Source organism: Eumetopias jubatus, unplaced genomic scaffold (genome assembly GCF_037043125.1).
Source record: "Eumetopias jubatus isolate StellerSeaLion01/CBP00866 unplaced genomic scaffold, mEumJub1_p1.0 scaffold_17, whole genome shotgun sequence".
NCBI lineage: Eukaryota > Metazoa > Chordata > Mammalia > Carnivora > Otariidae > Eumetopias > Eumetopias jubatus.
Genome location: NW_028274823.1, coordinates 3,012,545 through 3,027,971, shown reverse-complemented (window position 1 = coordinate 3,027,971; position 15,427 = coordinate 3,012,545). Strand labels below are relative to the sequence as shown.

At 45.6% G+C, this 15,427-nt stretch overlaps 1 long non-coding RNA gene across 1 annotated transcript in view; it reads left to right on the top strand.

Annotated features, from left to right (window-relative positions):
- LOC114221847 (uncharacterized) overlaps nt 1–15,427 on the top strand; it is a 458,960-nt gene that overhangs the window by 71,275 nt on the left and 372,258 nt on the right. The window contains exon 2 of the long non-coding RNA XR_015767110.1: nt 14,496–14,605. This is a non-coding gene — a long non-coding RNA (uncharacterized LOC114221847). The remainder of the gene's footprint in view (nt 1–14,495; nt 14,606–15,427) is intronic.

Here is a 15,427-nt window from a genome sequence, read left to right as displayed (position 1 = left end):
TAAGCATCTATTGAGAGGATCATATGATTCTTGTTCTTTCTTTTGTTAATGTTTGTATCACGTTGATTGATTTGCGGATGTTGAACCAGCCTTGCAGCCCAGGGATAAATCCCACTCGGTCATGGTGAATAATCCTTTTAATGTACTGTTGGACCCTATTGGCTAGTATTTTGGGAGAATTTTTGCAGCCATGTTCATCAGGGATATTGTTCTGTAATTCTCCTTTTTGATGGGGTCTTCGTCTGGTTTTGGGATCAAGGTAATGGTGGCCTCATAAAATGAGTTTGGAAGTTTTCCTTCCATTTCTATTTTTTGGAACAGTTTCAGGAGAATAGGTATTAATTCTTCTTGAAATGTCTGATAGAATTCCCCTGGGAAGCCATCTGGCCCTGGGCTTTTGTTTCTTGGGAGATTTTTGATGACTGCTTCAATTTCCTTAGTGGTTATAGGTCTGTTCAGGGTTTCTATTTCTTCCTGGTTCAATTTTGGTAGTTGATACATCTCTAGGAATGCACCCATTTCTTCCAGGTTATCCAATTTGCTGGCATAGAGTTGCTCATGATATGTTCTTATAATTGTTTGTATTTCTTTGGTGTTGGTTGTGATCTCTCCTCTTTCATTCATGATTTTGTTGATTTGGGTCATTTCTTTTTTCTTTTTGATAAGTCTGGCAAGGAGTTTATCAATCTTGTTAATTCTTTCAAAGAACCAGCTCCTAGTTTCGTTGATGTGTTCTACTGTTCTTTTGGTTTCTGTTTCATTGATTTCTGCTCTGATCTTTATTATTTCTCTTCTCCTGCTGGGTTTAGGCTTTATTTGCTGTTCTTTCTCCAGCTCCTTTATGTGTAGGGTTAGGTTGTGTAGTTGAGACCTTTCTTGTTTCTTGAGAAAAGCTTATATTGCTATATACTTTCCTCTCAGGACTGCCTTTGCTGTATCCCAAAGATTTTGAACAGTTGTGTTTTCATTTTCATTGGTTTCCATGAAGTTTTTTAATTCTTCTTTAATTTCCTGGTTGACCCATTCATTCTTTAGTAGGATGCTCTTTAGCCTCCATGTATTTGAGTTCTTTCTGACTTTCCTCTTGTGATTGAGTTCTAGTTTCAAAGCATTGTGGTCTGAAAATATGCAGGGAATAATCCCAATCTTTTGGTACCAGTTGAGATCTAATTTGTGACCTAGGATGTGATCCATTCTGGAGAATGTTCCATGGGCACTAGAAAAGGATTTGTATTCCGTTGCTTTGGGATTGAATGTTCTCAATATGTCTCTGAAGTCCATTTGGTCCAGTGTGTCGTTTAAAGTCTTTATTTCCTTGTTGATCTTTTGCTTACATGATCTGTCCATTTCAGTCAGGGGGGTGTTAAAGTCCCCGACTATTATTGAGTTGTTGTCAATGTGTTTCTTTGCTTTTGTTACTAATTTCCTATAAAATTGGCTGCTCCCATGTTAGGGGCATAGATATTTACAATTGTTAGATCTTCTTGTTGGATCGACCCTTTAAGTAGGATACAGTGTTCTTCATCTTTTATTACAGTTTTTTTTTTAAAAATCTAATTTGTCTGATATAATGATTGCCACCCCAGCTTTCTTTTGGTGTCCATTAGCATGGTAAATGGTTTTCCACCCCCTCACTTTCAATCTGGGGGTGTCTTTGGGTCTAAAATGAGTCTCTTGCAGACAGCATATGGATGGGTCTTGTTTTTTAATCCAATCTGATAGCCTGTGTCTTTTGATTGGGGCATTGAGCCCATTTATATTCAGTGTAACTATTGATTGTTATGAATTTAGTGCCATTGTATTGCCTGTAAGGTGACTGTTCCTGTATATTGTCTGTGTTCCTTTTTGATCTATGCTGCTTTTAGGCTCTCTCTTTGCTTAGAGGACCCCTTTCAATATTTCTTGGAGGGCTGGTTTCGTGTTTGCAAATTCCTTTAGTTTTTGTTTGTCCTGGAAGCTTTTTATCTCTCCTTCAATTTTCAGTGATAGCCTAGCTGGATATAGTATTCTTGGTTGCATATTTTTCTTGTTTAGTGCTCTGAAGATATCATGCTAGTCCTTTCTGGCCTGCCAGGTGTCTGTGGATAGATCTGTTGCCGATCTAATGTTTCTACCATTATAGTTTACATATCTCTTCTCCCAAGCTGTTTTCAGGATTTTCTCTTTGTCTCTGAGACTCATAATTTTTACTATTAGATGTTTGGTTGTTGTCCTATTTTTATTGATTTTGAGAGGGGTTCTCTGTGCCTCCTGGATTTTGATGGCTGTTTCCTTCCCCACATTAGGGAAGTTCTCTGCTATTATTTGCTCCAATATACCTTCTGCCCCTCTCTCTCTTTCTTCTTCTTCTGGGATCCCAATTATTCTAATGTTGTTTCGTCTTATCGTATCGCTTCTCTCTTGAATTCTGCCCTCGTGATCCAGTAGTTGTTTATCTCTCTTTTTCACAGCCTCTTTATTTTCCATCATTTGGTCTTCTATATCACTGATTCTCTCTTCTGTCTCATTTATCCTAGCAGTTAGTGCCCCCATTTTTGATTGCACCTCATGAATAGCCGTTTTGATTTCGACTTGGTTAGATTTTAGTTCTCTTATTTCTCCAGAAAGGGTTTCTCTAATAACTTCCATGCTTTTTTCAAGCCCAGCTAGTATCTTTAAAGTCATGATTCTGAACTCTAGGTCTGACATCGTACTAATGTCCGAACTGAGTAGGTCCCTGGCAGACGGTACTGCCTCTTGTTCTTTTTTCTGAGGTGATTTTTTTCTTGTTGTCATTTTGTTCAGAGGAGAATAGATGAATGAGAGAACAGAATGCTAACAGGTTAACAGTGTCCCCAGCAAATATACTCTATACAAATCAGAAAAGCCCTGAAACCGGGGGAGAAGAAAGGTTAAGAAAGAAAAAAGAAAGTGGAAAAAAAAAAAAGAAAAAGACAAAAACAATCAAAAACAGAACAAAAGAAAAAAAAACAGAATATGATCAAATATGATCAGGATAGTGCATAGATCAGTGCCACACACTGGATTTTGGGCGTATTTTGGTCTGTTAGAAGAAGGTGCCTCCTAAAATTTTAAAGGAAGAAAGACTTATATATGTACAAAATAGGGGTTGATACAATGAAGGGATGGAAGATGACTGGAAAGATGAAAATTATAAAAGATTTTATAAAAGGAATTGATAAGATAAGTTGTTTGAAAAAAGAAAGACAAAGATTTAAAAAAAAAAGGGAGAGAATGTGATCAGGCAGGAGACTAGAAGAAAGCCATATACTAGTGATTTAGGGTATATTTTGATCTGTTAGAAGAAACTGTATCTCAAAATTTTAAAGAGAGAACAACATATATATATATGCCAAAAATAAGGGTAACTACTATGAAGGGATAAAATATGACTCTAAAAATGAAAAATAAAAAATGTTTTTTTACAAAAGGGATTGATAAGACATTGGTTGAAAAAGGGAAAAAGCAAAATTCAAGAAAAAAACAACAAAAAACAGTTAAAAAATTAACTTTGAAAAACTAAAGAATCATGGTAAAAAAAGGCATGAATTCTATGTGCAGTATTCCCCTAGCGCTGGAGTTCTCCCGTTCTCCTTGATCGGTAAACTTGGTCTTGGCTTGCTGGCTGTTCGTGCTGATCTTCTGGGGGAGGGGCCTGTTGCCGTGGTTCCCACATGTCTTTGCCGGAGGCGGAATTGCCCCGCCCTTGTCGGTCCGGGCTAAGCAAGCTGCTCGGGTTTGCTCTCAGGAGGTTTTGTTCCCTGCAAGCTCTCGGCACAGCTTTGGAGGACCAGGGCGAAATTGGTGGCCTCCCAGTCTCCACCCGGAGGAGCCGAGAACTCGGGGCCCCGCTCCTCAGTGCGCCCCCAGAGAAAAGCCCTCACTCCTGTGTCCCCGGTCTCCGGCCGCACTCCGTGCTCACCCGGCCTGTGACCGAGCGTTTCTATCTCTGGCACCCGACCCCGTGTGGAGTCTCCAAACCCAGCAGATCCCTGCGGTGCGCTCCCGCGCCGCTCCTCCCGGGGGAGGAAGGGGAGTCTCCCCGGATCTGCCGCCTGTTGGGTCCCTGCTGGAGGAGCCGTGGCCCGACTGGGCCGCGGATCACAGTTTATGGCCACCCCGAGCTGAGAGCCCGCGCCTCAGCTCCGTCTCTGCAGCCGGCTTCCCCGCTCCGATCCCTGGGAGCTCTGGCGCACTCAGGCTCCCCCGGTCTTTCTGTGACCCCGAGGGTCCTGAGACCGCACTGTCCCGCGAGGGTTCCACCCCCCGCTTAGCCACTGGAGCGACGTCCCTCCGCGGAGCCGACTTCTAAAAGGTCCGATTTTGTGCTCCGCGGCTCTAGCACTTGCCAGAAGCAGCCGACGGAGGCCCCCTCCCCCGCCGTCTATCCTCCCAAAGATCGCCTCGGATTCACGTCTCCGCACGTCCTACCTTCCAGTAAGTGGTCCCTTCTCTATTCAGAGAACTGTTGCTACTCTCTTCTTCAGTCTCCTGTTGAGTTTGTAGGTGCTCAGAATGGTTGATCCCCATTCAGCTGAATTCCTGAGACCGGTCGAAATACAGGTCTCCTGTTCCTCCGCCATCTTGCTCCGCCCCCTGTTATTTATTTGTCTTTTTATAGAAAATACGTATATTGTTCCCCGTTCAAATATAAAATCGGGTATATTGAGAGAAGTCACCCTGCCTCCCCGTCTCCTCCTACCTCTACCCTAGAGCTTATGCTTTTTATTAGTGGTAAAATTATTTATATTTTGAAATGTATAATGCATTTTTAACTTATAATGCAGTTAGTAAGCTCATTTATTTGATTTATCATACTTTTGCTTTTATTTTAAAAAGTACATGTAAATATGCATCTATATTTTGTGCAAAAGGATGGGAACCCCAGCTTGGAGGAGATGCTCTGGCCCCCAGCAGTGATCACTTTCAGACAGTAGTGGACTGACTGTCAGCCTCTGAACGTCTCTGCAGGGCTGACTCATATCGTGAGATGTGTGGCCTCTTCCCATTCCTGCAGTGATTGTAGTCTGACTGCCTTTCAGTCAGATCTGGGGACAACCTTGTCGCCAGTCTCCTGGTGACCCTCTCTTTTGCATCTGCTTTGGAGCAGCATTTGCTTTGAGGGGAAGGAGAGGATGTGGGTATGGCCAGTAATCAGAAATAGAGCCTCCTGAACACCTGGCCCTGAGGTCCTACCTGGAACACGATGGGTACAGGGCACAGGCTGGTCTCTCCCCACCAGGTGAGTACACGTTCACTGTGTAAGTGCTCACCCACACCCTCTAAAGTCCTCTGCTCTCACTCCTGGGGCCGGAGGAGCCTCAAGAGCTCTGATTCCTCTGAGACCAAATTAAATGTGTTTACAGGGCTCCAGAGTGGGTTTGGAGGTTGGTGTACACCCAGCTCTAAGAGGGCACTGATGTTGGTAAAATAGTTTGTCATGCTCAGACCTTGCTCTAATAAAGTGCTTGTTACAGCTTATTACTTGTTTCAGTGGGGAGCCCCCCTCACCCCATTCTGTCCTTTCTAGTCTCACCCAGGAGCTGCCTGGGTAATCGAGCATTTGTTCTCCCTGAAGGAAATGTCAATGTGTAGAAGGAGGACCTCGACATTCAGGATGTGCTGAAAGGCAGTGTATGTGGCATCTTTCTTTCTGAGTTTATGAGTCTCAACATGGGCATTCCAACCAACAGCTGACTTTCTTATTAAAACTCAGGGCAAAGCATTACCTGATAATATCTTGTTTGTGTCATGCTCTTTCCTGAAACTAAGGCAGTAATTTATTTTAACCTCTAATGAAAGGGCTTCCTGGAAATGGCAGTTCATTGGGGGCAGAAGGGTTTGCAGGCTTACGGGGTGCTCCGAGGTAAGAGCCTCATGGTCCTGTTGGAAGATTTAATATGGTTCTTATCTCTTTCATTGACGCTGTCCTAAAGAGGCTTAGGTGTCTGCAGTGAGAGAATTAGCTACTTTGGGCACTAAACCATTTTGTACTAAAATGTTGCTGTCCACAAAAATACTGTTTTATATTTGGAGACTCATATACTCCACTCTGCTGAGGATGGATTCTGATCAGAATTTGTGATTATTGGTCACTGACTGACAGTCTCTTCTGGGTTCCAGTGGCCCACGTATTTGCCTTCGTAGAAAAGATCTTAGCTGTGCATTTGCATGATAGTGTGTGACTTCCTCAGATGATGTTTTCTTCTTCCCCATCTGTAAGTTCTGCAAGGGCAGAAGTCATATGTGTTTTTCACTCAGAATCATGCACCCAGTATCCACCATGGTGTCCAACTGTGGGAGATGCTTAAGAACTTCTGTGAATAAATAAAAAACTTCCACCACGATTCTCTAATCCAGAGAGAGCTCCGGGGGCTGACCATTTGTCTGGTGGTTTTACGAAAAGCCCCATGAAGGACTAATTCTAGCAAATGTCTGAGTGACCTAACTGCAAAACTACTTGATACAGGTGAGCGTCAGAGTAAAACTATTAAAATGGGTTCTGTCAGACTCTAAGGAAATTATGGGAAAAATTATTGTAGTTTTAATTCTTCCAAAAGCTTATTTTCTTGTCTTAACATGATCTTTTTCTCCCTTTTTTAAAAAAGAAAAAAACCAACCTACTAAATGTAGCTATGTAAAAATTGCTTGTTCAGAACTTTACAAGCTACAAAATGTATTATTGCAATCTGTAGTTATACAATAAACAGGCATGGAACTATGTAACAATTCCCAGTATGAAATAATCATAAAATCCAATATTACTTTTTCCCTGGTACAGCCTATATTTTTTAATAAACTGTCACTTCTTCTGCTCTCAGCAAACACCAAGTTTCCTTTGCAGCCTGAATTTTGTGCTTTGTCTCATCTTGAACATAACAAGCGTGTGCTGCATCTTATCTTCCCTTGTGAATTGCCCAGGGATTTGCAGCTATAAACAAGTTTGCTTTTAAATCAGCCCGAACCTTTAGGAGCTGTCCAAATGCTGATTGCCTCTGGGGTGGGGAAGGTGCATGGTTATGGCTGCACAGGTAGATCCAGCTACTTTGAAGGGGTCACATGCTGCTGCCTTTTGAAAGCGAACCCGCCTGTCAGTGGCTGGGGTTGTATCCATGGTCTGGGACACCCCCCTGGCTGGAGCCCCCAGTATTTCCAGCACTGCCATCTGAGGCTGCCCCAGTATGCCACAGTGCAGGACTGCCTTTCCAACTTCTCATTTTCTCTGCACCAATTTAGAAAAATAGTTAGGGGTTGAAAAGGGGTATTAAGAAGGGGCTTTCCTGAGATCCCCAAGGCAAGAATGGGTTGATCTTTTGAGGAGGGTGAACTCACCCTAACAGTGAACCCACCCCCTTGGGTTTTCTCCTAGCCCCCGTGTTTATCCTCAGACAGTGGAACAGCAACGATTTCCCCACCTGGGGGCAGCAGGAGTTTAGGATGGAGACTGGCTTTATCTTTTAGGTTTCGATTTTGAATCTTTTTTCCCCCCAAGTCTAAATGTTTGCTTTGCCCAGGGGAGGTATGTTTTCTTGCCAAGAGCCTCCCAATTTGTGCCAATTGCAATTTCTGATGAGACTGGGGGGCTATGGGCTGGTTATGGATGGAGGGTGATAGTGATGTTAATAATAATAGTAAAGAAGTAATAGCTTGAGCCCTGTCCTCAGTGGAGACTGTGATTGACCAGGCAGCCTGGCCTGGGTGGGAGGCACCTGCTTGTGGTGTTTGGGATCAGGAAGCTGGCTGCTGTGGACACCTGAGCCACATTCTCCAAGAGGGACAAGGTAGACATTTGATCTCTCTGCTTACTTCTTTGCCTCCAGATCAGCTCAGGACTCTAGTGGGGCAAATGGTGATTAGTCCCTCAACCCCTAAGTTGAGGGGCCTTCTGGAGACAGTCTCTGAGTCCTCAGTTCAATGGGGGGGGGGCTTGGCGGGTCAGGAAAAGGAGAGTCCTGGGTGGCTGGTGGGGGTCCTGGGGGCTTTGTGGGGAGAGCAGCGTGGATGGATCCTGCAGGACTGGTATGACCTCAGGCAGAGAGCAGACCAGATGAACTTACCCACCCTTTCAAGTGGGAGAAAAATCAAACTCTTGAAAGCTTGAGGCAACAAAACTACAGATTTGCCATGAGATAATTGTCACGAACTGTGCACATCTTTATACACTTACACACTATAACATCCCATCAATGTCAGATTGAAACTTTTTTCTCTAAATATGCATTACTCCAGAGATAAAGCCATATGCACTTTTTCCCTTGCTAGTGAGAGAAGAATGGAGTTGGCTGGATTTTGTCTTTATTCATTTTCCTGACTGGATCTATGCCTCTTGGGCTGGCCCTGCTTGCAGCACATAGAGCTGGCTGGGGAGGGGGCTGTGTTGGTGGGGGCCTTGTTCCCACTAGCCAAATAGCAGTAAGGTTCTTAGAACTTTGGAAACAGGAATAATGTCACAGATGAAATACAGAGTTCTGGTTTGGAAAGACTGGCTACCACTAGTTCCCCTGTGAGGGGGAGGCAGCTCCAAGCCCTGTTGTCTTCAGTACATGCACTGTTTTAAGCACAAGAAGAAGTTTAAGCACAAGAAGGGGCCTGCACGGTGACCTTTCCTGGGAAGGTGGTGAGTCTCCCGAACCCCTCCCTGCTTCCCAGCATGGCAATCCCCATGAGAAGTGAGCACAAGCCGGCAACGACAAAATAGCAACTTCCCAGGCCCTTTCTGTGGACCAGTGGCTGTAGCCACCAGATTTCATGCCGGGCCCCTGACCTTAGCTCCCGACTGTAGTTCCCATTTTGTGCATCATAAGCACTCAGTAATATTTGTTAAAAGAATTAATGTATTTTCTCCAGATTGGTAAACAATTCCCCAGCTGTCAATTTAGGAGTAGACTATAAAGTGTGCTTCCCTCCCTCCTATCGCAGACCTTGAGGGTCCTCCCCAGAGGCAACCCCAGTCTTTGGTTCTTGGGGTGCCATTGCAGAGGAGAGCCCGCAGATGCATGCACGCCCATGTGCGCGTGCGAGAGCTCACCGAAACCGCGGGCATGCGCATCCGGTGCTGTCTCTTGGACCGTTCACCAATGTGTCTTGGAAATTGTTGCACATTAGCTCAGAGATCTACCCCATTCTGTTAACAGGCTGCCTGCAATCACAGTAAATGGAGGGCCTGTAATTTGTTTAATGAGTCCCGCAGGGGTGATTTCCAGTTGCTTGCTGTTTTAAACCATCTTGAAGTCAACACGGTGGGACATACATCGTGATGCCCATACGCTAGCATTTCTGTGACCTTCAGTGCTGGAATTGACATTTCAGAGTCAAAGGGCAGATGCACTGAAAGTACTGAATGAGGTCGCCAAAGTGCTCTGCACGGAGAACGGCCCGGTGTGTGGGTGCTGGCTTTCACCCCTGCGGACATCCTGCTCACGAGAACAAAGCCCCCACCTATGCGGCCACCTCCCCCAGGCTGGCTGCCCAGGCCAGACCGCTCACCGTGCCTCACTGCAGGACCTCAGTAATTAGCTGGTGCTTTCCATGATGGTATGAAAAGTGAGCTTTAAAAACAGTTTGTCTCTGGAAATTCAAATTACCTCCAACTACCGTTGTTTTGTGTGTGTTATGTGACATTTCAGATGAAATAGCAGGTAAGCCCCATGGCTGCTGACTAGCACATAATAAGTATTCAGTAAGTGTTGCTCCTTGTCCCCTTGAAGGATAATTGTCTGTGGCTGTTTTCCAGAAAAAGGGGAAAATTTGGTTGAGGGTGTGTTGGGAAGAGGGGATAGGGTTTGGCTCTAGCTGAGACCCTACTTGGTGGGGGTGCCACATCCTCGGTCCAGGTGACTTTTCCAGCAATGCTTTGGGGGGGGTGGTACCCATGTTTACAGATGAGCAGTGGGGGCCCGGAGAGGTCAAAGTGCTTTCTCAAGGTCACTTGGTTAGGGAGCAGCACAACCAGATTAGGCCCCTGAGCCTGTGGTTTTAGCCTGCTCCATCGACTGTCAAAATCAACTCAGGAAGCAGTGCACTTTTATTTGAAGTGAGGGTTGTGTGGCAGAATGGAAGCGTCTTTGTACACATGCGTGCATGTGTGTGCACGTACGTGTGTATCCACGTGTATGTAGATGGTGCTTGTACATGCAGAGCTGCTCAGTCTGAAATCCGCCCCGTGGAAAAGCTGGGAGACATGTGTGACTTTGTTGTAAGCCGCTACTTACATGTCACTTTTGGAGTGTCCAGTCAAAAGGCTCCAGTGTTATGTCTGGATTATTCAAGTCAGGAAATAAAACTGGGAGGGAAGTCATGTACTTGCCTGATGCATTATTAATAAAGCAGAGGAGAACCAAAAACGCAGTGAGATCTTTGGAAAAGTAATTTTAACTTTGATGTGGCCACGTAGATTTTAGAGGGGAAATAGGGTCATTTATACCAAGTTCCCTGAGCCTTCAAATGAAGCAGAGAAATTTATAATGAAGCCCAAAGGAAATAATTTTGACAGACACAAGCCTGTAGTTTCCCATTATTAAGTGGATGTCTTCCCAAAGAATAAAATATTTGGTAAAGTATTTTCCTTGTACGTGTTCTCAGCAGCATGGGGAATACTTGAATGACAGCTTCGGCCATGCTCTCCGTGCCGCAGGGCAGAGGAAGAAGGCCGGCTCATGCTGTCCCAGGCACAGCTGAGGAGTGTACTGGCTGTCTGTTCCTAAAGAGGATTGGCTTTTGAGGTGCCTACTCTTAGAACACAGTTAATGGTTTGCTTGCTTAATGTAGATCATGTGGCAAGTTTATAGAGGCCTGGTTCGTCCCTTTTGTGTGTACGTGAAATACATATACAGCTTCTCTTTCTGGGGCGGCAGTAACAATGCACCACAAATAGGAGTGGGGTGCTGGAAACACCCAATTTTATCCTGTCACAGTCTGGAGACCAGAAGTCCAAAGTCAAGGTGTCAGCGGGGCTGCATTTCCTCCAGGAGCTCTAGGGGAGGATCCTTCCTGACTCTTCAGTTTCTGGCGGCTCCTGGTGTTTCTTGACTTGTGGCCACATCACCCCTTCCCTGCCTCTGTTGTCATGTGGCCGCTTTCCCTGTGTGTGTCCTGTTCTCTTCTTATAATCTAGTACAACCTCACTTTAACTGAATATCTGCAAAGACCCTATTTCCAGATAATGTCACATTCTGCGGTTCCAGGTGGACATAAATTTGGGGGGGACATTTTTCAGTCCACTACACCCAATAAATAAAATATTTAGCTTAAAGATGGATTAATTAGGATAAACATTTTATATGCAAAATTTCATGAAATAAAGAATTATTAATTGAGTGGGGACCTACCGCCTAACGGGTACGGCAACCCAGCTTCAGCAGACATCGCAAATACATGCAAATGAGGAAGTAGACAGGTTTGGGCGTTGTGAGCACGGAGTCCCATAAATTCCCAATTTCTCTGGTCATTAGAGGCTGCCAGGACTTTGTGCCAATGGAAATAATATTAGACAGGGCCATAGGCATTGGCCCTGTATTGACTTTCTCCTTACCTTATGTTTTTGATTGCTTTTAGTAAGTCTCAAGTATTACCCATTTGAGTCCATTGTGACTATTGAGTCCCTAACAGGGAACAGAGTTTCCAACAGCCTGGGGTCTGGTGGGTGGAGTCAGTCCCCTGCTGACCTTCAGCACCTGGGCATGGTTCTCACAGAGCCCCCAGCCCTGCACCTGCAGGGGGCCTGCTCCTAGCACAGCTCCTGAGTGAGAGCTCCCTGTGTTTTTGGGGTGCCTGAATGGAAGTGTGTCTTAGGAATACAGATTGTTATCAGAATTTAATCCTCGAAGTCCAGAGTCAAGGATTCTTTTTGCTATTTCCCTTTCCTGGTATCTTCTCAATATTATTTTATTTTTGTCTTTATAACCAACTGGGCCTTTTTCTTCAACCAGAGTTTAATAGTACAGAATTGTGATGGTGTGAGTAATATGAAATAGCACATGCCCCAAAGACTATAAAAAGAAAAGCCACGTTTATGAAGACAGGTGGGCAGGAAGCTGGCTCTAGTTTAAAGCTTTGTCCAGGGAGTACACAGAAGAAATGGATCTGGTCAGTGTGGATTTGGGTTTCCACAAGTTCCTCCAGCTCTGAAAGCGATGCCCTGCAGGAATTCTCAAAGCTCTCCCTCTGGACTCACACTCTCTTCCCTCCTGGAAGCAGGGCTGTATTGCCTCCTGTTGCCCCCAGTCAGAGGGCCGGGCTGCTCTCATTTCCCACTGTCACTCGAAGACCCCAAAGAACCCAAGGGTCTGGGGAGGCTTTGCTTTTGAGGTCCATGAGTGAGAATGTTCCAGTATCATTTAGCTCCATTGGAGATTAAACAGTGATGCATCAATTGTGTACAAGTTAAATAAAAATAGTAACAGCTTCTGTTGGTGCTCATATATAAGCATGAAACCAGGAAAAGACTTTCCTTAGGAAAGGGAACTTTAGATTTATCTGTAATGTTTTATTTTTTCAAAAATTTTTTATTTTTTAACCAAGTAATCTAGTAAATATATGCAGTGTGAAAGTCAGTAGCACTACCCTTCTAAGATTCTTGTCCCTAGAGGAAAACCACTGTCACCTTTTAGGTCTTTCTTCTGAAATGTAAGCTGATGTATCTAAACAATGGCATATATTGCTACTTTTGATTGTGCCATTTTGGATTATTTTTGACTTTCCCTTGACTTATGCTATTTGATAATTTTTTCTTTCTTTTTTTTTTTTTTCTGTCCTCTCTTTCTGGAATTCCTATTGTTCAAATATTGGGCCTCTCAGATGAATCACCCAGTTTCTCATTTTTTATCTCCTATTTTCTGTCTCTGCTTTTTTGTGGTTGTTCACCTTCTGGGAGTATGTCCTTAATTTCATCTTTCAAAACTATGGGGATTTTCCCTTAATTCTGCTCTTATGCTTGTAATTTCTAAGCGCGCTTGCTCGTTATCCAGATGTTCTTGTTTTGTGCGCACCTGCTCTTTTGTGGATGCACCATCTCCTCCCTTCTGAGGATACTGATCCTAGGTTATCCCCCACAATATGTCTCTTTGGACCCCCTGCCTTGTGCCTGCCGCCTCTGAGCTCACTTTTCTTTCGCTGGGCTGGTTTCATGCCCAGAGCCTTTTCTCATTGGCCTGGTTTGTGACCACCTGCCCCATTGAAGAGAGAGGCCCCAAGCAGGTGGCACTTTCCCAGGAAGCACCCCACATGGTGCTTCCACGTGGACCATTGCTGGGAGCTGCTCATTTTCCCGGGAATCCGCAGTTGTCAGTGTCTGTGGGTCTTCACTACTGAGCGGATGTTTTCCTAGAGAGGAACCCTTTGTCTCCTGCTTACGGTGTGTATGAGTTTGCTAGAGCTGCTGCAACAAAACATCACAGATGGGCCCAACAACAGACGTTTCTTTCCGTGCAGTCCTAGAGGCTGGAAGTCCAAGATCAAGGTGTCTGCAGGTGGGTTTCTCCTTGGGGCCCTTTCCTCAGCTTGTAGACCTTTCCCTGTGTCCTCACGTGGCCTTTTCTCTGTGTGCCCACATTTCCGGGGTCATTTCCTCCCCTTATGAGGACACAAGTCCTGTCATGCCAGAGCCCCACTCTCACGAGTTCATTTAACCACAGTCGCCCCCGTAAAGGCCCCTCTCCACATGGTCATTGTGAGGATCAGGCTTCGGTGTATGAATTTTGGTGGGACACAGTTCAGTCCATAACATGGGGTGTAAACTGGTTACCTGTGTTCTGTGAGCCTGGGTGGGGGTGCTGGGGGGCCTTGTGCTGAACGTTGACTTTACTTAAAGCCCTGGTTCTGGGTGCCTCACCCCCCCCCCCCGGTTCCAGCTGGGCCACAAATCCTGGAGTCTGGAGCCTGAGTCTTCCTCCCCAAGAGGCATTTCTTGTTTTCTCTTGGGTCGGAGCTGGGGCACTGTCTGAATCTGGGCCTGGAGGGGTCTGGGCTGCTCCTCAGGATGCCCGTCACACCCCTGCCTTCTGCAGGCCCCCCTGTGCTCCTCAGAGTAGTGGGTCTTCCCATTCCCTTTCTCTGGAGTTCCTGGCTCTGCACCCCTTCACCTCCCCAAAAAGGCTTTGATTTCAGCTTCCTCCAGTCTGCAGAGTGAGTTAGCTCTTGCCAGCCTGCCCTCCAGCCCCTCAGTGCTGCTGGCCTCGCCCTTCTGCGGGTGTTTCTGCCTCGTATTTGTCCTTGTGGGGCTATTCCTTTTATTTTATTGTCATTGTCATGGGCTCGGGGCAGGAACAGAGGGAGCAGCGAGTGTTTGATCTCCTGTGTCCAAGCAGAAGTCCCATGTACCTGGGAAGTGACTCCTTACATGTGCAGCGCGTGGTGAGCTCGCCGAAGGGCAGGCTTGTGGACACGGTGCACGTCTCCGTATTACTCTCCACACGCTAGGAGAGTGGGATGGCATGCGTGTGACTTTATCACAGCACAAAGTTCAGGGAGTGACACTGTGTGCTCCTTTTTTCTTGCAGAAAACCCGGAACATTGGGCTCTCAGGACAGGAGCTGATGTTCCAGCAGCATCGTGGGCTGATTTCATTGGGGCCCGGGGAAGACTTTGTGGAAATGAGCGCTGCAGGGAGGTAAGGAGCCGGCTGGGGGGACAGCGTGGCTTCGGCTTAGTTTCCAAGTGAGCGCACCCCAGACAGATCACTCGGAGTTCGCATCACCATCTGCTCGCGTTTTGAGTCTCAAGTCAAAATGTTTTTCCCTTCCTCATGTACATTTCCAAGTGTTTATCATTATCTGATGTGATATTCAAGTCGATATGCTGTTTTGCCTAAAATTCAACAACACTTCTCTTCTTCCTGTTCCTTCCTGTTGTTTCAACTCATATTTTGACCTTAATACCTTGTCTTATCAGTTTTTAAATAATAAAACAACCCAAGTGGGAATCTTCCTAATTATTTCCTTAAACTTTTATGGGTAACGTGTATGAATTTAGCGAAGCCCCATGGGTGAATACCCTTCGCCGTTTCATGTGCTCTGTCCTATGATGAGCAAAATTAATGCCAGAGTCCATAAAAGAGCTGTGTTGTGTGCCTCATAAAACTTGGAGGAGGCATAAAATCCCTCTCGTGCTGTTGGTTGTCATGGTTACTGTTTGGGGAACGCTGTATTATCAAATCTCAACCCCTTCTTTTTCTTACCAGGATAGTAATCTGTAGATTTGTGACTCTCCGCTTGCCCCCGGTGTGTACCTCTCTCTCACCCTATTAAATGCCTGGCCCCGGCATGGGAGTCGGACGCAGGGAGGCCGGGGGGTGGGGTGTGTGGCGGTGGCCCACCCCGTGGCCGTGGGGGCGTGGGGGGATCAGGCTTGTCAGGTGAGTGACAGTGCTTGGGGGAGCCAGTGTTAGACCACAGGCTAGGGATGACTCAGCCGAGCAAAAGAGGGAAAGGAG